Source organism: Cajanus cajan, chromosome 3 (genome assembly GCF_000230855.2).
Source record: "Cajanus cajan strain Asha chromosome 3, NIPB_CcT2T_4, whole genome shotgun sequence".
In the NCBI taxonomy this organism is placed as follows: domain Eukaryota; kingdom Viridiplantae; phylum Streptophyta; class Magnoliopsida; order Fabales; family Fabaceae; genus Cajanus; species Cajanus cajan.
Genome location: NC_138519.1, coordinates 56247615 through 56270755, shown reverse-complemented (window position 1 = coordinate 56270755; position 23141 = coordinate 56247615). Strand labels below are relative to the sequence as shown.

Here is a 23141-nt window from a genome sequence, read left to right as displayed (position 1 = left end):
GTAATTGAGGGAGGCACCTTTTAGTTTTTCACTAAAATATGCAATGGGGTGTCCTCCTTGCAATAACACAGCTCCTATGCCTACTCCTGATGCATCACATTCTAGCTCAAAAGTCTTTTCAAAATTTGGTAGAGCTAAAATGGGTGCATTAGTAAGTTGTTCCTTAAGAAGTTGAAATGCTTGGTCATGCTTTGAAGTTCAATCAAATAAAATATCTTTTTTGACAAGCTCATTCAAGGGTGAAGCAATGCTAGAGAAGTTAGGCACAAATCTTCTATAAAAACTTGCTAGTCCATGAAAACTCCTAACTTCACTAACATTTTTAGGCTTGGGCCACTCTTGAATGACTTTGATTTTCTCGGGGTCCACTTGAACCCCATTTTTGCTTACAATGAACCCTAGGAAAACCACATGATCCACACAAAAAGTACATTTTTCAAAATTTGCAAATAATTGGTTTTCCCTAAGGATCATCATAACTTCTCTAAGATGTCCTAAGTGATCATCTTGAGATTTACTATAGATTAATATTTCATCAAAATAAACAACAACAAATTTTACTATACACGCTCTCAAGACATGATTCATAAGCCTCATGAATGTACTTGGTGCATTAGTTAAACCAAAAGGCATAATTAGCCACTCATACAATCCAAATTTGGTCTTAAAAGCAGTTTTCCACTCATCACCCTTTTTAATTCTTATTTGGTGATAACCACTTTTAAGATCAATTTTAGAAAATATAGTAGCACCATGTAATTCATCAAGCATATCATCAAGTCTAGGGATTGGGTGCCTGTACTTGATTGTGATATTGTTAATGGCCCTACAATCACAACACATTCTCCATTTTCCATCTTTCTTGGGCACTAACAATACAGGCACAGCACAGGGACTCAAACTCTTTTGCACCCACCCCTTATCCAAAAGTTCTTGGACTTGGTTCTCTATCTCCTTAGTTTCTTGAGGATTTGTCCTATAGGCTGGTCTATTGGGTAGACTAGCCCCAGGCACAAAATCAATTTGATGTTCTATACCCCTAAAAGGAGGAAGGCCTTTTGGACCATCACTAGGGAATATATCATCAAATTCTTTTAATAAATGAGAAACTTGAGGAGGTAAAGAACTAAGCTCAATGTTTAAATTATGACACTGAAGCACACCTCTACAAATAAGAATGTAAGAAGGCTTTTCAACAATTGAAGTTTGTTTTAAAGGTTCTTGTTGAATTCCTTTTATTAGAAGAGGTTTCTCTTCCTCCTTCTTCTTTGAAGACTTATGCTTCTTTTCCTTTTTGTTGTTTTCTTTTTAATCAAGTTTTTTTTTCTTCTTCTCTTTTCAATTTCATTTGTACTTGATCCTCTATCACTTGTGAAGGAGACAAAGGATGAAGTACAAATTTCTTTTCTTTATGGGTGAAAGTGATTTCATTGGTAAGGCCATTATGCATGGTTTTCTTGTCAAATTGCCATGGCCTTCCCAACAAAATATGGCAAGCCTCCATTGGAACTATGTCACAAACCACTTGATCTTCATAGTTACCAATAGAGAACTTGACTTTCACTTGTTTATCAACATTGATATCCCCATCTTCATTAATCCAATGAAGTTGATATGGTTTCGGATGGGAAATAATAGTAAGACCAAACTTCTCCACCAACCTTATGCTACAACAATTGCAACACGACCCACTATCCACAATGAGAGAACAAACATTATCAAGAATTTTACACCTTGTGTGGAAAATATTCTCTCTTTGTGAAAGGTGATACTCATGAGGTTGGTTTCCTAGAAGCCTTCTAATCATTAGAAGTTGACCATCACAAGGATATGCACTTTCAATGGGATGGTCTTCCTCACTTGATTCACTATCACTTGAAGTAGTGGAACTAGATTCATCAACACTACTATAAACATCTTGCCCTCTCAAAATCATTACCTTTTTAGTTGGGCATTGAGAAGCTATGTGGCCTCTCCCAAGACATTTAAAGCATTTGATGTCACTAGTCTTACTACTAGAAGTGACAACATTTTTATTTTTCTCTTTTTCATTTTCTTTTTCTTTTTCAAGACCTTTGCCAAATTTCTTAGAAGAATCATATTGACCCTCCCTCTTGTAGTCTTTCTTAACATAAGAGCTAGATTGAGTTTTTCCTTTAAAAGAGCTTTTTCTCAAATTTTGTTGTTCCACCCTTATACAAAGTTGGACCAAATCATCAAGGTCCCTATAAGGGAGTAACTCAACCTTATCTCTTATGTCAAAATTGAGACCACTTAAAAATCTAGCAATGGTCAATCTTTCTTCCTCCCTTATCCCAGCCCTCATGAGATACAACTCCATCTTTTGCCTATACTCCTCAACACTCATATTCTTTTGTTGGAGTCTTTGGAGCTTATCCATAAGCTCCCTACTATAATAAGAAGGAATGTGCCTTCTTCTCATAGCACTCCTCAATTCATTCCAATAAGCGATGGGAGGATCATTGTGAAGTCTTCTCTCTCTTTCCAAGGATGTCCACCAATACATGGCTTGTCCTTGAAAAGCTAGGGTGGCTAGAGGAACTCTTCTTTCCTCACCTACTTGATGACAAGTGAAGATTTGCTCCACTTTCATCTCCCAATCCAAGTAGGCATCCACATTTTCTTTGCCTTGAAAGTATGGGAGATCAACCCTTGATTCCCTCACTTTGTGTTCTTTAATGACTCTCCTAGGATGAGGTTGGTAGTATGCATCCATGTTCAAACTACCATCTTTTTCTTGGCTTTGAGAGTCATTGGAACTCTTAGTGGAAGAACTTTTTTGGCTTTTATGTTTATGAATTTTTTTCAAAAGTTTTTCTTCTCTTAGCTTGATCTTGTTTATCTCTTCCTCTAAAGCAACTAGTTGTACCTCTCTTTAAATTTTCTCTTTTTCTTTTTGAAGTACCTCTTGTTGCTTCCAAAGTTTTAGTGCCTCAACCTCCTTAACAATTCTTCTAAAACTTTTAGGAGATTCAAAGTCACTACTACTTTGAGAAATATGACTCATGATTAAGCAAAGAGAATTTTATATGCTATGCAAAAAGTTATAAATTTTTTTTGGTGTTTTCTAGGAATGAAAATAGCACTTGGAAGTCTAAGTGTACAAGTTGCACTATCAAGGTAGGTGAGCTACAAATAGCCACTTATAACCAAGCCTTTTCAAGTGGAAATCACTAAACTCCTTTGTGGTATTTCCAATCCCCCAAAGCTTTTCACAAAAAATTTTTTGTATGCTTTTCTCAATTGGTTTGTTATGCAATCTAAGCCCAACGTGAACAATTAAAAGCTACACAATTCTAGTCGAAATAAGGCAGAAAAAGTAAACAAATTAAAGATCAAACACTTAAAGAAAGCAAGATTAAGCAACTAGTCGGTTTGCCCTAAGTGGAAGCTTGAAACATATGAAATTTCCAAGCCATTTCCACTAGTACTACACGTGAGTGAGCTACCAAGTTTTAGATATACCTGACCAGCTTCTTAATACTCCCTCCAAGCTTTACAAATTGATTTAAAAATACAAAAGAGATTGCAAAATTTAAACTAGCCTAGGAAAACAATTAATGACGGCTTTTGTGACCCAATTAGTGACGGATTGGTTGATCAACTTTTCTAACACTTGTTCAAGTGTTTTAATCCGCCACTAATCCTTGAATTAAGATGCTCCTGAACCTGCAAAATAAACACAACAAAAAGGTTAATGTGGCTGCCTCACAAGGTGAAGGAAATTGGTCACTTAAGTGAAGGAAGTTTAGGAGGATTTTGGTCACTAAATTAGGTCAAATTTGGTGATTGTAGTGTCCAAAATTTTCCTACTCTTTGTTGAGCAATGCTTGATCCTTGAGCAAGGATTTAAGGTCACTTCCAGCACAGGAAAATTATTGAAAGAAAACTAGACAAGCAATAAAGCACAATTTGGAAAGCTTATACCAAAATTAAGAGTAATATGTATATATGACAAGACTCAAAGAGGTTCAACAATTAAAACTGAAAATTAAGACTCCAAATAAAGCTAGAACTCAGATAGGAATGTTCCTAGATAGGTACTAGAGTAGATGAACAAAACAAAAAAAAATTGAAAGCAATTGGATAAGTATAGAACAAGTAGTAGTCAAAACAAAAACAAGGAATCAAATGATTTTCTATCAATACACACCTCACGGCTTTTTCAATTTAAAATGTCTTATATATATTTTTTTAATTCTTTCTTTTTCTAGTCTCAAATTAAGACTCCAGAGAAGGTGTTTGCCTTTTGTTTCAAATTTTTCTATGATTCCAAGCTATAGAAACCGAGACTACAAGTTAGCCAAAAATTAGGTCAAAATTCAAGTAAACTTGAGAAACTAGTGCACTAATCTTTAGGTTTTTGATTTGGCTTCCTTATGAACTCTTTTCTTTTGATCTTTTGAACACATTAGGCTCTGTTTTAACTCTGTTTTTCCAGCCTTAATGTATATATATATTTTTTTTAAAACTTGAATCCAAAGATAATGCACTAGAAGTACTTGAAATTTTGAATCATAAATGTTTTTATAAGATTTTTCAATGGAAAGTGATTTGAAAACTTTAAGAACACAATGGAAACCTAACTCTAAGGAAACTTGCTAGGACTAATATCAAATCATGAACACAATAAGGTAAAAGAAAAAGCACATATAGGTAGGCACAAATGAAGTATGACCGAATCAACAATGTAGACACAAAATTCAAAATAACACTAGGTTAAACATGCTATTCAAGAAATTTGCAACATATAAGGACTAAACACAAACTTCTAAGACAAAACAAGGATTCAAAAACAAAAACTAATGCATATGCATGAGGTCCAATCACGGACACATACAAGGAATGGAGAGACTAAAAAAAATTCAAAAAATAGCACAAGCAAAAAGTTCCTAAACAAGTTGATTGAGGAAGAAATTCAAAAACAATCAACAATGGATCTATGAACACAAGAACATCAAAATATAGATCCGAAAATTGAAACTCAAATTAAGACAAGAAAAACACAAGAACACAAGAACACGGACACAAAAAATGAAGAACACTTATCTCCTTGAAGACCTTGCTCTTGATACCAAAATTGATAGAAGGAAGTAGGAGAGGTGAAGGATGAACTCCTCCTAAGTTCCTCCTAGGCTCAGATCTTCTTCAAGGAGATTACACCGAATGGAATGGCTCTTGAATTATGAAGGAACACGGATGGAGTTAGGTCTAGCCTTGGATGGAAGCATCCAAGCTCAAGCATCAATGGAGAACTCACTTCAAAGAGAGGGAAGAAGGTGATTTTCCTAAGGTTTTGAGGTGAACTCTTGGTGACTTTGAATGGAGAAACTTGGCACTAAAGGCTCTCAAATTTCATATATGTTCAAAGTGAGTACAATAGGTGAAAGGAGGGAACATATAGCTTCCGAAAATTAGGAGTACACTTGGCGCCACATGAGTGGTCACTTGTTGGCGCCAAGATTTGAATTCAAATTTAAATTTGAATTCAAACCTTGTGTCACATGTGCATGACCGGTCATGAAGAGCTAAATGCAAATTAGATTGAATTTAGTATGTATTTAGGGTTGCATTTCGGTGTCACACTTGTGCAGCCAAGGTGGTGCCAAGAGTGTGACCTAAATGCAACTTAAATCCATCCTAAATTTAACCTAATTTGTCCTAATTCAAATGAACTACTAATCCTCCTTAAATCCTAATCTAATGACCAAAATACAATGGTCTAAGGAATACAATGGAAAGGAAAAATTACAAGAATGAAAATGAACCCAATATTGGGTACCAAAAGCCCAAAGCCCAAGAAGCCCAAAATTAAGCCCAAGACACCTAAACCATAATCTATGGTCAAAATACAAGACCAACATCAAAGTAAATTCCTATACTAAGAAAATACAATTAAACATGGTGTTCAATCAATCAAAGCCCAAGTGAGAAGCACCTTAGGCCCACCAAGCCCATTGGGCACACTAAGCTCTGAAGCAGTCAAATCTTCAAGTAACCTCCTGGCCATAGCTCTAGTGGTTGGGCCTTTAGCCGATGCTCTTCCATCATGATGGTTTGATCAACAAGAATGTGACTGATAACTCTAATGTTGGCCAACAAGTAGGTGAACCAGCTAAATCAATTCAAAAAGAAGAAGCAAATGGATGGTGGTTTCGATGATGCACATGTTTCAGCAGCTGATCTGGTGTAGACTGGTGCAGCTGGTGCTGGCTCTCTTGCAACTGGACTAACTTCACCAAATGCCAATCTGATCAGTGCAATGGATCATGTAGTTGTTGCACCTGCACCGTTTGTAGTTGTTGTTACACCGCTTGAAGTACCTGTGGTTACAGCACATGATCCGCAATTGATCAAGGTAAATGTATTTTTGCAGACTAATGAAAAATCTCATGCACATACAGAACTAGCTGCTGAATCAAATGTTGTCATACACGCTAATTCTGTTGCAGAAACTGCTGCAATTCAAACAATTATAGCTGCTGATTCGGCTGCAGCTCTGGTCAGCCAACATGATGATAATTCGGTAGAAGGCATGCCCACTTCAGAAAACCTCTCAAATGATCTAAACTAGCTTAGCTCGGATAAGGATCATAGCTCAAGTGTTGTAGTTGATGATGTAGCTGGTGCAGTCAATGTAACAGCAAAAATTAATATCCCATCCAGCCATAAAAAATGGGACTTTGCTATAATTATGGATGTTGCCTCTGAATCTAAAGCAGAACAGGTGGATCTTTTCCCTCATGTACCTAAGACTAAGCTAAGAGTCCCGAGTCCTTGCACTGTACAGTCAGATATCCATCTTAATGCCACAACTGATTTCTATAACAATGAGTTGGCTGATTTTCCTCCAGAGGTGCAGGCAGATATGGCTCTCCTTGAAGCAAGTGGATATGATTGGGAGAAAGGATGCCATGATCTGCTCAAGCTCCAAAACTCTAAGCCTAAAAAACCAGCATCAGATAGGCCTAGAACTAGATCAAGAAGAGCTAAATTATCCAAATTTTCTTGATTTGTGTCCTAATGAAAATTAGCACCAAATTGTGGGTAGTAATCTGGACTTCATGTTTGGATATTGTACAATGGCTTCGACCTATGATCCATTTGTCTTTTTTACATTTTAACGTGGGTTTTGGTTCGGTCCCTCCACTTGTACTTTTTACTTTCTTTTATATTTCAGTCTATATTGATATGCTGCAGATGGTTGGTGTAATTTGAGGTGCTAACCTAGTTAGGATCTCTTTCCTCATAGTGATGCCTTAACATATCCTACTCTTTTTTTTTTTTACATATATTGTACCTATAGTGACATTTTTTTGTATGTCACTATATGTAACATTTATTGTAGTGAATGTGACTTTATAAGTGTTGAGATTCATGGATGATGAATCAAACTCAGCTCTGAAGTTTTGAGAGTTTTGATGATAATAAAGGATACAAGCTAATAACAAAGGGCAAGCCAAATAAAAAAAGGAAGACATGAAGAAGATCATGAAAGAATACAATATGTAATAGGAGTAGCTTATATGTTCTTATGTGTTGTGTTGCCTTGTTGAGTTTATTTTGCATATGCATGCTTTGTGCATGAGTTAGTCTTAATCTAAATTGACTAAGAGTAAGTATGATGATGATCTAAATGACTTGGAAAGATTTCTAAAGTGTGAAATTGAGTTTTTGAAAAATAACTCAAAATAATCAATTATCATTAAGAATAATCTACTATTCCAGCAAGAGGTTCAGGGAACCTTACTGTAATAATTATCTAAGAAATAATTGATTATTCTAGGAAGTACTCTTTGGAATAATCGATTATCCTGCAAAATAATTGATTATTCTGTTCTTGAGTGATTTCAAAACTCATGAAGAACAAAATAATCGATTATCCTTAAAATTAATCGATTATCTAGGTCTGGAAAACTTTATAAATAGTTTTCACACTTTGAATCAAGTACAAATACATACAGAGAGATGAACCGAAAATAGAAGAGAGTAAAACTGATTTTGTGAAGTCTTTGTGACCTTCTTGGAGTGTTTTCTTTGTGAAACCAAGAAGAAAAACTTTTGTGAAATGCTTTGAGAGAAATCATCATCATCACTACATTCTTGGAAGAGAAGGATTAAGATTTGTCAACAATTCACAGTCTGATTTGTTCAGCTTCCAGGTGAATTTGTTCCTCTAATTCTTTGTGTAAAGTGTAAAGAAATCTTGAGTAGGTGTCTCAAGTGGTAAGGAATTCTTGAAGTGCGTTTCTACAAGAAGTGCTTTCTTGGGTGCAAGAAAGTGTCTATCTTGAATGTTGGAGTGTATGCATGTGTGGTATGCTTGTAAAACTTCTTCATTGAGATAGTGGAACAAATCTTGATCAGGTTATGATTGAGGACTGGATGCAGGTCACATGTGGAGTGACTGAACCAGGATAAAACATTTCGCATTCTTCCCTTATCTTTATCTCTTACATTGAATCATCTTTAATTGAATGCTAAAATGGCTGGTCTTGATTGATATGCTTGTAAGATTAATAGTGGTTTAAACTGAAACATTACACTTGCATATTAGTTGTTCTTAGACTAAATTCAATAAAGATTAACCAAGAACTCATATAGGAGTCATTCCCGTTTTCTAGAGGTTTAATTAACTTCATTGGAAATTTGTATTAGAAAAGTTTTAATTGAAATAAAGATCCTTAAACCATGATAAAAATTTTAAGTGTCATTGAATCCAATTCACCCCCTGTTGGATTGAGCCATTCTTTTCTATCAATAAGATCTTAAATACATATCATTTATAATGACTAAAGACTACTTGTTGCATGTCTAAATGATTCCTAAATAGATTGAACTAAGAAAGCTCTTTAGAACTCATAAAGTTGTTAAAGTGAATGAAGTCATGCTTTGCACAAGAATCAAGAACAAACAGATCCCTAAAACCATGAAAAAGTCAAAAGCCATGCTTTGCACAAGAACTAAGAACAAATGGATCCTCGAAATCACATAAAAAGTCATAAGAAGTTGATGCAGAACATGCTCATTACTAGCAAATGCTATAGATAGTTTGTTTGGTATCCTAAAATTGATATGTAACCCTTTTGATCAAATAAGAACTGACAATTTGGTGAAACATAATTAATGCAAGCATTTAATGTATTGTAGACCCCTAAAATTGTCCGGGTCGGAAATAAAGCTTGAAGACTCTCGAAGACTGAAGGATAATCAGCCAGAAGGACTCCTCGAAGGCCCTAGGAGGGTTCTCTGTAGGTCTAGAGGTCTTAGAATAGCTCAAAATAAGGAAGTGGAGGGAAAAAGCCCAATACGGCCGTACTAAACTTAATACGGCCGTACTAAACTTAATACGGCCGTATTGAAGCTTCAATACGGCCGCAGCGAAACTCAATACGGCGTATTGAAGTTTCTGAAACTTCAATACGGCCGTACTGAAGTCAATACGACCGTATTGACACTTCAATACGGTCGTACTGAAGTCAATACGACCGTATTGACACTTCAATACAACCGCAGCGAACTCAATACGGGCGTATTGAAATTTCTGAATTTCAATACGACCGTATTGAACTTCAATACGACCGTATTGAAGTTCAAAAATTTCAATACGGCCGTATTGCCCCTGTAGGCCGTATTGCGCCTATTCCCTATAAATATGACGTCAATTGGACGTCATTCCACACTTTTTCACTCAGTTTTGACTCCCTCCTTGAGTATTCTGGGGTTTTTGAGCAGTGTTCTGCCCTAGAAATCTCTCTGGGAGTCGATCCGACGAAGTTCTTGAGCCCCGAGCCATTTTGCTTGAGGATCGAACCTAGTCGAGGGGAAATCTTTTTGATTCCCTTAGTTAAAATTTTGTTCTAGGAGAGCGAGGAGCGGGCTTGTAGAGCGAGGGAACGCCAAAACGCTTCCCAGTTCTTTGCAATATATAAAAGCACGCTTCAAGAGGTTTCCCTTCAATCCTTCCTTTTACTGCTTTCTGTGTGCATATTTAAACTGTCATCATGTAGATAGTCAATTTATAATCGCTTAGAATAAATAGGGGTAATTTAGTAATTTTATACTGTTCTTTTAAAAATAATCCGTCATAGGGAACCCGAAAGGGGCGCCGTGGGGTGCTAACACCTTCCCCACGCGTAACCGACTCCCTTACCCAACTCTGGTTGTAATGGCCAAAGTTGATTTATAAAATCAATTGCCTTATCCCTTTTTCCAATGTTTTGAGTAAAACATTGGTGGCGACTCCACGAACCCCTCCTTTTGCGAAAACCACTAATCCATGGAGGGTCCCGCTTGGGATTAATATGGATTGGTGAGACGTTTTAATAAATAAATTGGATAGGATCGACAAGGTCTCAGTTTGAGAACAAGTCGTTCTAATAATCCAATACATTTTCAAAACTAAAATAAAAGCGAGCTCGACCGTCTTCGCGAATGCCGAAAGCCCGTTTCGGGCCGGTGGCGACAGATGGCGACTCCACTGGGGAAGCCTCGAGAGTCAGTCCCATTTAGTGACAGATTATTTTTAACAAATAATAGTTAAAAATTACTTTATTACCCCTCACTTGTATGATAACATGTTTATCTATTTGGCTTTAATAACTGTTGTATGTTTAATTTTCCGCAATTGTTTGAAATACAAACTGTACACAAACCTTTGCACACAACAGTTCCCTCTATACCCGGGGGCATGAGTGGTAATCCATAGGGAGTGGATGTTAGTACGGCCGGTTGATGGGTTTATAGGAGCCTATGAGACCGTTGTCGGAAAACATCACTCAAGGTGATAACCATGAACTTGAGTCCGACGGTGCGTTGGAGCTTTCCATCGACCTACGACAAGAGGAATTGGGTCCCTATAATGGGGGCACCTTGGGGGCCTTTGACCAAGTGAGAACAGTTAGATCCTCCTTGAATATGCACTTTTCTGCAGGAGACCCCTACCTCGTAATTTGCTCGTGACTGTTCGTGGATGAGTGAATTGTTTGTGTAGATGCTTATGTGCAATTGTTTGTGCATTAATAAATAACCTCGTGATAAGGTCTAAGAATAATCCCCATGCATAAAAAAACCATGACATGAGAGGAAAGACCATGTGTGAAAATATAATAAAAGTGAGGAGCATGTACATCATTACCAATAAGACATCATGCATCCTCATGAAAACATACATTTTAGGATCACCAATACCTCTTGACATGAGTGAAAGAGACCCATGACTATAGAGATTCTCCGTTGGGGAGAAATCATAGATAAAGAAGGGTGGTAAACTTCCGTCTTAAAAAGGCAGCGCCTTAAAAATGGAGGTTTATCAAGCTCATGTTAAAGAGTGTATTCATTCCATAAAATAAACTAACTAAACATTCATTTTAGAAAGTGGCTGGTCATCTCTCTGTCCTTACGCGCGCACAGAGAATCAAGAAAATGGAAGCATTGGAGGAGCAAAACAAGAAGCTCACAACCGAGCTTTCACAGCTTAAAGAGCAAATGGCGCAGATGATGGAACTCATGCGTCATCACAACATCCATGAATCTCATCATAGTGATCATGGGTCCCATCATGAGGGAGAGGAGGAAGAGCATGAAAAAGATCCTCCAAACGCCGTACCCCTTGGGGCAGGAATTATAATAAAAGAGCCCGAGGTCTCAAAGGAACAATTCCATGCCCTCGAGGATCGGCTAAGGGCTATGGAGGGGCATGATTTTGATGTCAAAGATGCCGCCGATATGTGTTTAGTGAGGGACATTCAATTCCCTCCTAAATTTAAAGTGCCGGATTTCCCAAAGTACGTGGGATCGACTTGCCCTAAAAGTCATCTCACCATGTACTGTCGCAAGATGGCTGCATATGCCACAAATGAAAAGCTCTTGATCCACTGCTTTCAAGAGAGCTTAGCTGAAACTGCACTCAACTGGTATATGCAGCTAGATGGAAATCTAGTACACACATGGAGGCAGTTGGCCGACGCCTTCCTCAAGCGCTACAAATACAACATCGACCTAACACCCGATAGGTCTGATCTTCAAGCCTTGAGTAAAAAGAACGATGAATCCTTCAAGGCGTACGCCCAACGTTGGAGGGAGTTGGCGGCACAGATAGAGCCCCCGCTGTCGGATAAGGAGACGGTGTCCTTATTCATCAACTCGTTGACTGGTCCCTATTACGATAAAATGATAGGGAACACAACGACACTCTTCTCGGACATCATCACCATAGGAGAAAGGGTGGAACAAGGACTTAAAAGTGGGAAGCTGGCTAAGCCTTCCCAATCATATGAAGCTAAGAAGGCCTTTGGGAAGAAGAAAGAAGGAGGAGTCAACGCTGTAACCATTGCTCCGTCTTCTTCCGCTTCGAAGTCAGGCAAATCGCAAAACAACTCTGTGAAGAAGTTTGATAGACTTCCGACCACTTACAGCGATCTCCTGCCGAAGCTAGTAGAGGCGCGTCTTATAGCTTACATTCCACCAAAGAAGGTGAATCCACCCTACCCCGATTGGTACAATCCACAAGACAAATGTCTATACCACTCGGGGGCACAAGGACATTCAACGGAGAACTGCCGAGCTCTCAAGTATAAGGTCCAAGACCTTATCGACGCTGGGTGGGTCACTTTCGATTCGACGGCGCCCGACGTGAGCAAGAATCCTCTACCGCAGCAGGAGTAGAGAGAAGAGCAAGCCATGATAGGGCCCCTCCACATTTTTTTCTTTTAGGGACTCATGATCAGTACCCGAGATCATGAGGACCTTTTCATGTAAATAAAGGGTTTTGTACAGTTTTACACTCATATATCAATAAAAAGGCATCTTTCACACATTATTCTCTCATTTTGTTCTATTCTCTCTCTCTCTCATTAATATTAATAAACTCTAAACCTAAACAGAACCAATAAATAATTATGTCTGTGATTGCTCGCTCTGACCGGAATCCGAAAGCCGAGGGTGAATGGGTTGAGTTGGACAGTGATGAGGAGACCATCTCTCCGGATCTGCAAAGACTGCTAGATCAAGAAGCTCGTCTACTCCAACCGAATCAAGAAGAATTGGAGACCGTGAATTTGGGGCAGGGTCAAGAATTGAAAGAGGTCAATATTGGGACCCGTATCAGTGATGGAATAAAAACGCAATTGATTCAATTGTTGAGGGAATACAAGGACGTATTTGCATGGTCGTACCACGATATGCCCGGTTTGGACTCCAACATCGTTGAACACAAGTTGCCCTTAAAAGAGGGGTTTCGACCTATTAAGCAAAAGCTTCGACGAATCAAGCCCGAATGGTCCTTAAAGATTAAGGAGGAGGTGGAAAAACAATTGGACGCGGGATTCTTGGTTGTATCCCAGTATCCCGAATGGCTGGCTAACATTGTGCCAGTTGTCAAAAAGAATGGGAAGGTTAGAGTGTGTGTTGATTATAGGGATTTGAATCGTGCCAGTCCAAAGGACGATTTTCCCTTGCCACATATTGATACACTCGTGGATCGCACAGCCACAAACACGCTCTATTCCTTTATGGATGGATACTCGGGATATAATCAAATCAAGATGAATATAGAAGACCGCGAGAAAACTTCTTTCATTACACCCTGGGGAACTTTCTGCTACAGGGTGATGCCTTTTGGACTTAAAAATGCGGGTGCCACCTACCAACGAGCGATGGTGACGCTATTCCACGATATGATCCACAAAGAAATTGAAGTATACGTGGATGACATGATCGCAAAGTCAAAAGACGAAATGGACCACATCCAATATTTGAGAAAATTATTCAATCGGCTTCGTAAGTATCAGCTTAAGCTAAACCCGGCTAAGTGTACTTTCGGAGTTCGGTCGGGTAAGCTTCTTGGGTTCATCGTCAGTGAAAAAGGCATAGAGGTGGACCCCGATAAAGTAAAGGCAATAATGGAAATGCCTCCTCCTAAAACTGAGAAAGAAGTTAGAGGATTCCTCGGCAGGGTGAACTACGTCGCAAGGTTCGTCGCACAGTTGACTGACACGTGCAAACCGATATTCAAGCTGTTGCGCAAGAATCATTCCGAAACTTGGGATGAGAATTGTCAACGAGCTTTTGACAAGGTCAAACAGTGCTTGGCCAATCCACCAGTATTGGTGCCACCTGTCGAGGGAAGGCCATTAATCCTCTATCTGACAGTGCTTGATGAGTCCATGGGAGCCGTGCTAGGGCAACAGGACGAAACTGGAAAGAAAGAACAAGCCATCTACTACCTGAGCAAAAAGTTCCTTGATTATGAAACCCGCTACACGCCATTAGAAAAGACTTGCTGTGCGTTAGCGTGGGCAACACAAAGGCTCAGGCAGTACATGATAAGGCATACTACTTGGTTGGTTTCCAAAATGGACCCAATTAAGTACGTGTTCGACAAACCAATAATCACTGGGAAGATTGCCCGATGGCAAGTGCAATTATCAGAATTTGACATCATACATGTCACACAAAAGGCCATCAAGGGTAGTACCTTAGCTGATTACCTAGCACACGGGCCGACCAATGACTATCAATCCCTTCAGGATGATTTCCCCGATGAGCATATAATGAGTATACAACATGAAGAACCAAAAGACGATGCGTGGACCATGTATTTTGATGGAGCCTCCAACATGCTTGGACAGGGGATTGGGACAGTGTTAATCTCCCCACAAGGAAAGCATATCCCTCTAACAGCAAGACTCAATTTCGACTGTACAAATAATATGGCCGAATACGAGGCCTGCGCGTTAGGAATCCAAGCGGCTATCAACAATGGTATCCTCAAACTCAAAGTATTTGGAGATTCGGCTTTAGTCATCCATCAGCTACGAGGTGACTGGGAAGTCCGAAATCCTAAACTGATACCATATGTTGAGCATATCAAAGAATTGACACAATTCTTCCAAAGTGTCATCTTTGAATACATTCCAAGGGAGGAGAATCAGTTTGCTGACGCCCTTGCTACACTATCATCGATGTTCGCCTTGGATAAGGAGCATGAAATGCCCATCATCAATATCCGGCGGCACGATAAGCAAGCGTTCTGCCTACTGATAGATGTAGCTGTTGACGATCATCCATGGTTCCATGACATCAAACAATATTTGTCAAAAGGGGAATATCCTGATATGGCTAGTGATAATGATAAAAAGCATATCCGAAGAAGGGCCATGGGATTTCTGTTGATTGGAGAAACCCTCTACAAAAAGAATTATGACTCGGTCTTGTTGAGATGTATAGACCAAGTCGAAGCTCAAAATGTAATCAAAGAAATACATGAGGGGGTTTTCGGTACCCATATTCCCGGGCCTGCAATGGCTAAGAAAATCCTCAGAGCAGGGTACTATTGGTCGACCATGGAAAGGGATTGTTACCAATACGTTCGGAAATGCCACAAATGTCAAACATATGCCGACAATATTCATGTCCCACCAACGCCACTCAATGTGTTGGCTTCACCTTGGCCATTTGCAATGTGGGGCATGGATGTTATTGGACCCATCGAGCCAAAAGCATCCAACGGACATAGGTTCATCCTTGTGGCCATTGACTATTTCACCAAATGGGTAGAAGCGGCATCGTATGCTCATGTGACCCGAAAGGTGGTAACATCCTTCATCAGAAAGAATATCATATGCAGATACGGTATTCCCGACAAAATTATCACTGATAACGGATCCAATTTGAACAATAAGATGGTGGAAGAGCTGTGCAAAGAGTTCAAAATTCAGCACCATAACTCTTCCCCATATCGACCAAAGATGAATGGGGCAGTCGAGGCAGCCAATAAGAATATCAAGAAGATAGTACAAAAGATGGTTGTCTCATTCAAAGACTGGCATGAGATGCTACCCTTCGCTCTCCATGGTTATAGGACTTCAGTACGTACATCCACAGGAGCTACTCCATTCTCCCTTGTTTATGGAATGGAGGCAGTTCTGCCGGTTGAAGTCGAGATACCGTCTCTGAGAGTAATCATGGAAGCAAAACTTTCCGAGGCAGAATGGGTTCAAAGTCGACACGACCAATTGAACCTTATCAAAGAAAAACGACTGAACGCCATATGCCATGGTCAAGCCTACCAAAGGAAGATCAAAAAGGCTTTTGACAAGAAAGTCCATCCTCGAGTCTACCATGAGGGAGAGCTGGTGATGAAGAAATTGCTACCGGCTCAAAAGGACAAAATCGGAAAGTGGGCCCCAAATTACGAAGGACCATACGTGGTAAAGCGAGCCTTCTCCGGAGGATCATTGATTCTCACAGACATGGACGGAGAAGAACTTCGATACCCAGTCAACGCTGACGTGGTAAAGAAGTATTATGCTTGAAGACGTTGCTTGCATCAGCCCGCTAGGATGAAAACCCAAAAAGGGCATCCTAGGCAAAAGTTAGGGCAAAACAAAAAGCCCGCCAGTACAAGGGTACTAGGCAAAACAAAGGCAAAATTATCCCCGCTAGGACACGTCCTAGGCAAAAATTAGGGGCAAAAGAATAAGATGCAAAAAGTAAAGCAAGCAACGATCACTTCAACCGAAAACCGAAAGGCGGTCCGAGTGATAATCTTCTAGAAGCAAGCGTCTTGCAGTATCTACACTCCTGGCTCAGGCATCTCACCCGAAACGATTAGGGAAACGGGAAGAGCGACAATTACAGATATAATTGTTTAAGCCAAAAAAGTATAGCCTACCTTGGCCAGCCATTCTTCAGAAATTCCCTTTGTAAATCTTTCTGTATAAACATTTGTGAATATCAATAAAATATCCATTTGTTTCTTTTCTTTCTTGACCTTGTGATTATGCCTTTAAATTGATGTTTCTAAAAATTGTACGAAACTCTTAATAATCGGTCAATAAAAGAAAATTGGAGGGGTTCCTGTAAAATCCATAATCTCCTGCATAAAGGCTCACAAAAATACTCCCTCGCGTCAATGACAGAAAGTCCTCCAAGAAGGAGAGGATAGGGAGAGCCACTCACTTTTCTAAATAAATGAACAAAAATAAAAAATTGTATTGCATTTGTGCATCACACACACATTAGTTGCACATTCAAAGACCTTATCATGAGGCAACTGCATAAAATAGAAAAATAGAAAATTGCTTGTGTATGACAGCAGCAAGCAAAATACAAAGATTCAGAAAATCAGCAGCATCATACAGAATAATTGAGCCTGGAGAGGCTTGCCGAAAGAATACTCTCAAAATAACTGAGCCTGGAGAGGCTCGCCGAAATAATACTCTCTCAGAATAATTGAGCCTGGAGAGGCTTGCCGAAAGAATACTCTCAAAATAACTGAGCCTGGAGAGGCTCGCCGAAATAATACTCTCTCATAATAACTGAATTTAATTTAAATTCTGTACAGCAAAAGCCAAAAACATAAAAAAGGCAAAATACAGAAAAAGCCAAAAAATAAAAAAGGCAAGGATACAGAAAATCCAACAATCAGTTTGCACAGAATAACTGAGCCTGGAGAGGCTTGCCGAAACAATACTCCTCATCCCCCACATCAAAGAATAATTGAGCCTGGAGAGGCTCGCAGAAATAATACTCCCCAGAGAAACCTCAACTCACGCTCTTGGACTCAAAATCCCCAGCAAGAGCTATCAAAGCAAGATCGATGACATTCCCAATGGAAGTACGATCACCCAAGCAGAATATCCAAGTCAAAGGACTTAAACTTCCTCAGTGAAGATAGCTCTCCAACTCAAGTGTCGAGTGAGGCTAAGCCTGTAGAGGCTTCCTAAATAATACTCTGGGATACATAAGATCCCCAAATCCCCAGTCGCCTACTCAAGAGGCATCCCCGCAGAAGGAGAGAAAATAAAAAAAAAAAAAAATCAATAATCATTCCCCAAGTGGAATCTGGCTCTCAGCCAATCATTGAACGTCAAGCTGATACGCCTAACAGAAGAGGCTAATCAAAATCAACGACAAAATCCCCCAGTGGATAACAGCCTACACAGAGGCAGCAAAATCAGAAAACCAAAAGAGACACCCGAACAAGGATAACCGGGATACTCCACCAACGTCGAAAGGACGTCAGCCAATCATAAGGCACCGCTCACATCAGAAAGAGCATCTTTGTGTCTGCACCCAAAGGAATCAGAAATTCCCCAGTGGGAACCAACTACGCAATGGAAAGTTGGGACACAAGAACCTATGAGTAACTGCACATCCCCTAGACGGATCCCTGCGTTATCCAGCCCTTAGTGGCACAAAATCAAAAAACAACCATCGAAGCAGCATCGTGGACTGTGGAGACAAAATCATCACGAATCCCTGGAAAGGAGATATTCACGCTACCCCGTCGTCACAAACACGGAGGTATGCAGCTTCCGGCTCGGGCAATGAGCGAAGCTATCTCTGGAAAAGGGGTACTCACCACTTACCGTTGTCACAAAGGTACTTAGCTTCCGGCTCAAACGAAGAGTGAAGCTAAGCCTGGAGAGACGGTACTTACAGCTTCCAGCTTGGGCAACAAGCAAAGCAAGGCCTGGAGAGGCAAAACTCACACTGCTCACCGTCGTCACAAAGGTGCTTGGTTTCCGGCTCGAACAAAGAGCGAGACTAGGCCTGGAGAGGCAAAGCTCACACTGCTCACCGTCGTCACAAAGGTGCTTGGTTTCCGGCTCAAACAAAGAGCGAGACTAGGCCTGGAGAGGCAAAAGCTCACACTGCTCACCGTCGTCACAAGGATACTTAGCTTCCGGCTCGAACAAAGAGTGAAGCTAAGCCTGGAGAGGCGGTACTCAACCATCAGCGTCATCAGAGGCACGTTGATGTCCAACTTCCGGCTCGGGCATCGAGTGAAGTTGACCTTGGAGAAGGTAAACTCAGCTACCGAGGATGTCAGAAGCGCCGAGGTATGCACCCACCTGGAGAGGCTACTCAACATTTTTCCACCGGAAGACGCTACAAGTCAGAGGGTCGGCACAATACCCGGACAATTGGGTCAACTCCTTTACTTGTCAGCCGATACACCAAAAGGCCGTCCGACTAAGTAAAGGGGGGGCAGCTGTAGACCCCTAAAATTGTCCGGGTCGGAAATAAAGCTTGAAGACTCTCGAAGACTGAAGGATAATCAGCCAGAAGGACTCCTCGAAGGCCCTAGGAGGGTTCTCTGTAGGTCTAGAGGTCTTAGAATAGCTCAAAATAAGGAAGTGGAGGGAAAAAGCCCAATACGGCCGTACTAAACTTAATACGGCCGTATTGAAGCTTCAATACGGCCGCAGCGAAACTCAATACGGCGTATTGAAGTTTCTGAAACTTCAATACGGCCGTACTGAAGTCAATACGACCGTATTGACACTTCAATACGGTCGTACTGAAGTCAATACGACCGTATTGACACTTCAATACAACCGCAGCGAACTCAATACGGGCGTATTGAAATTTCTGAATTTCAATACGACCGTATTGAACTTCAATACGACCGTATTGAAGTTCAAAAATTTCAATACGGCCGTATTGCCCCTGTAGGCCGTATTGCGCCTATTCCCTATAAATATGACGTCAATTGGACGTCATTCCACACTTTTTCACTCAGTTTTGACTCCCTCCTTGAGTATTCTGGGGTTTTTGAGCAGTGTTCTGCCCTAGAAATCTCTCTGGGAGTCGATCCGACGAAGTTCTTGAGCCCCGAGCCATTTTGCTTGAGGATCGAACCTAGTCGAGGGGAAATCTTTTTGATTCCCTTAGTTAAAATTTTGTTCTAGGAGAGCGAGGAGCGGGCTTGTAGAGCGAGGGAACGCCAAAACGCTTCCCAGTTCTTTGCAATATATAAAAGCACGCTTCAAGAGGTTTCCCTTCAATCCTTCCTTTTACTGCTTTCTGTGTGCATATTTAAACTGTCATCATGTAGATAGTCAATTTATAATCGCTTAGAATAAATAGGGGTAATTTAGTAATTTTATACTGTTCTTTTAAAAATAATCCGTCATAGGGAACCCGAAAGGGGCGCCGTGGGGTGCTAACACCTTCCCCACGCGTAACCGACTCCCTTACCCAACTCTGGTTGTAATGGCCAAAGTTGATTTATAAAATCAATTGCCTTATCCCTTTTTCCAATGTTTTGAGTAAAACATTGGTGGCGACTCCACGAACCCCTCCTTTTGCGAAAACCACTAATCCATGGAGGGTCCCGCTTGGGATTAATATGGATTGGTGAGACGTTTTAATAAATAAATTGGATAGGATCGACAAGGTCTCAGTTTGAGAACAAGTCGTTCTAATAATCCAATACATTTTCAAAACTAAAATAAAAGCGAGCTCGACCGTCTTCGCGAATGCCGAAAGCCCGTTTCGGGCCGGTGGCGACATGTATCAACAGATACTTTTCACCTCAATCAACTTGTAATGAAAACAGACGACGCAAGCTTGTGAGGAACCCTTAAGGTTTTGCAACGGTCATATTCATCTAGGCTACTATATAAGAAGCTTCAAAATCAGAAAGAAAGAGACTTCTTGATGAACTTTTGAAGAAATAATTTTAGAAAAAATTTGTACAAATTAATTATTTCTATAAAGACTTTTGTTCTTAATTGTTTGTATCACATTTTGTTTGTAAGATGAAACAAACCTAGATATAATTATTGTTATAGGGCTAAGCTTGGAGAAGTTTGTCTAAAAAAGAATACTTGGTTAAGCCTGAAGAAGCTTGTCTATAAAAGAAAACTTATTTGAGCTTAGAAAGACTTGACTGGAAAAGAATATTTGTTTGAGCCTAAAGAGACTTGTCTATAAAAGAATACTTGGTGTTGAAGCTTGGAGAGTTTTTGTGTTAAAAGAATACTTGGGTAGATTACTTGAAGAGTCAATTCAAAGAACACTTAGGTTTGAGCTAGAAGTGGCTTGTTGAAAGAATATTTGTATCTTTTTTAAGATAGTGGAACTCAATCTGGTTGGATTGAGAATTGCACGTAGTCTCGGTAGTTGAGACGAACCAATATAAAAATATCGTGTTTCGTTTGTCTCTTCTCCAACACTCTTTACTGTTAGTGTTACTACTTCACTACTTAAAAAAGTGAGTTTTTTTTATTGGTACTATTCAACCCCCTTCTAGTGTCTGTATTTTTTTCCACAAAAAGGAAGCTTGAAACCCATAAAGATATGACAACAATTATAAAGTGACTATAATATGAATTGATCATTATTTCTATAAAAATTCTTTGTACTTAATTTGTTGTATCACGTCTTGTTAGGAAGGTGAAATAATGTTGTAAACCTTAGTAACTCTAAGTATCGGGTTTGGGCCTAAAGAGACTTGTCTATAAAAGAATACTTGTTGTTTGAGCCTAAAGAGGCTTGATTGTAAAAGAATACTTGGCCTTGAAGCTTGGAAAAAGAATACTTAGGTAGATTGCTTGAAGAAAAAATTCAAAGAATACTTATATCTTTGACAAGATAGTGAAACTTGTTCTTGTTGGATCAAAAATTAGACATAGTCTTAGTGGTTGAGACGAACTAGTATAAATCCATGAGTTCTTTCTTTACACCGTCTGCTCTATCATTTCTGCCATGGTTACTACTCCATTACAATGCAAAAAAATAGGAGTTTTTTGAGCAACATTATTCAAACCCCTTTCTAGTGTTCCTCATTTTTGCACAAAATGCTTTCACTAAATAATTACTTCTTATATGGACAAGGAAGCTACATATCACCTTTTAGGTACCAAATGGGTGTAGTCATGCTTGTGTCATATTAGAGTAGTCCTAAGTAGCTTTATTTGATGCTTTCCATGATTCAAGGGGTCTATTTTTTTTACACAACATGTTTTTTGTTCCTTTTAGTGAATGTGAGTACTAAGGAAGCTTTGTTAAGTCAGACGAAGCAATTCCCAGAAAAGTTTTGAATATGAAAAATATAATACATATTATTATTACTAATTTGGGTAGCAGTGTTTCAAATACGGATAAGAGCAGGGTTGAGCAAAACAAGGATCCGACAAGACAAGTCAAACAATAGAAGAATCATGACTTGCGTATCAGTCGATAATGAACACCAAACGAAGATATGCCAAGAATAATCAAGAGAAAAATAGAAGAATTCAGAAACAAGAGCAAAACAAGAACCAAGACAAGGTGGACTCAAGCACCAAACAAACATCGGATGAAACTCAAGGGTCAATCATACATATTCAAACCAACAAAGCAATCATCAGTCATTGGATAGTTCAAGACGAAGAAGCATTTCAGACAGAATAAAAATTATTCATCCTCAAGATTGATCAGACGAAATGAAAAAGTCAAAGTCTAAATCTTAAACGGAGACTCAATTTCCCAAACGCAAAAGAAACACGATGAAAAGCGTTTAGGATCCACTAGTCACAACGAAGAAGATCATACATCATTGTCGCAACCCGAAAATTTCCGATCTTGCGACGTATGGTTTAGACATCCTTTTACAGATCTCATCAATTAAGGAATGCCCGGACACCAGACTAATCCTTAATTAATGGTTTTGAAAATAAGTTCTATGGAGTCGCCACCAATGTTTTACTCAAAACATTGGAAAAAGAAAAGGTTTTTAAAAATCCAATAATGGTCTTGATAACCAGAATTGGGTTCGGGGGTCGGTTACGTGTAGGGAAGGTATTAAGCACCCCTAAAACGCCCTAAATCGGTACCCTATGATGAAGATAACGTAATAAGAATTAATAATTAAAATATTTAATCCCCTTTATTAATAATTATTTACATGCTCGAAATTTAAATTATACAATTAATCCTAAAATGTCTACATGATTATTTTTATTATAAATAATATTTATTAAAAATAAGAAATAAAAGAGAGAGAAGAAAATTAGCTGAGATACCTCTTGAACGAGCTCTATTAATCTTCAAAGATGGAGATTTGGGTGCTTTTTGGCAACCCTTCACACTACAATGCCTCACAAAAATCTCAAGAAATACAAAAGAGAGGGGGAGAGAGAGAAGAAGAAAGAAATTTCGAGCTCTAGGGAGTTTGGACAAAATTTTGGAGTGCAGAGAAATGAGCCCCAGCTGTCTATTTATAGACTTCGGAAAGGGGGTCCAGGAACGACCCGTTCCGTTTTAGGAACGGCCCGTTCCAACTCTGTTCCAATTAACCTTTTAGCCCTTTTTTGAGGAGTTTGGAACGACCTGTTCTAATCTTG

The 23141-nt window shown here is 39.4% G+C and overlaps 1 protein-coding gene across 1 annotated transcript in view; it reads right to left on the bottom strand.

The window, feature by feature from the left end:
• Positions 1 to 3673: 3673 nt before the first annotated feature.
• LOC109797324 (uncharacterized) overlaps positions 3674 to 23141 on the bottom strand; it is a 31586-nt gene continuing 12118 nt past the window's right edge. The window contains exon 2 of the mRNA XM_083070986.1: positions 3674 to 3690. The gene's annotated coding sequence lies outside the window, so the exon portion shown is untranslated. The remainder of the gene's footprint in view (positions 3691 to 23141) is intronic.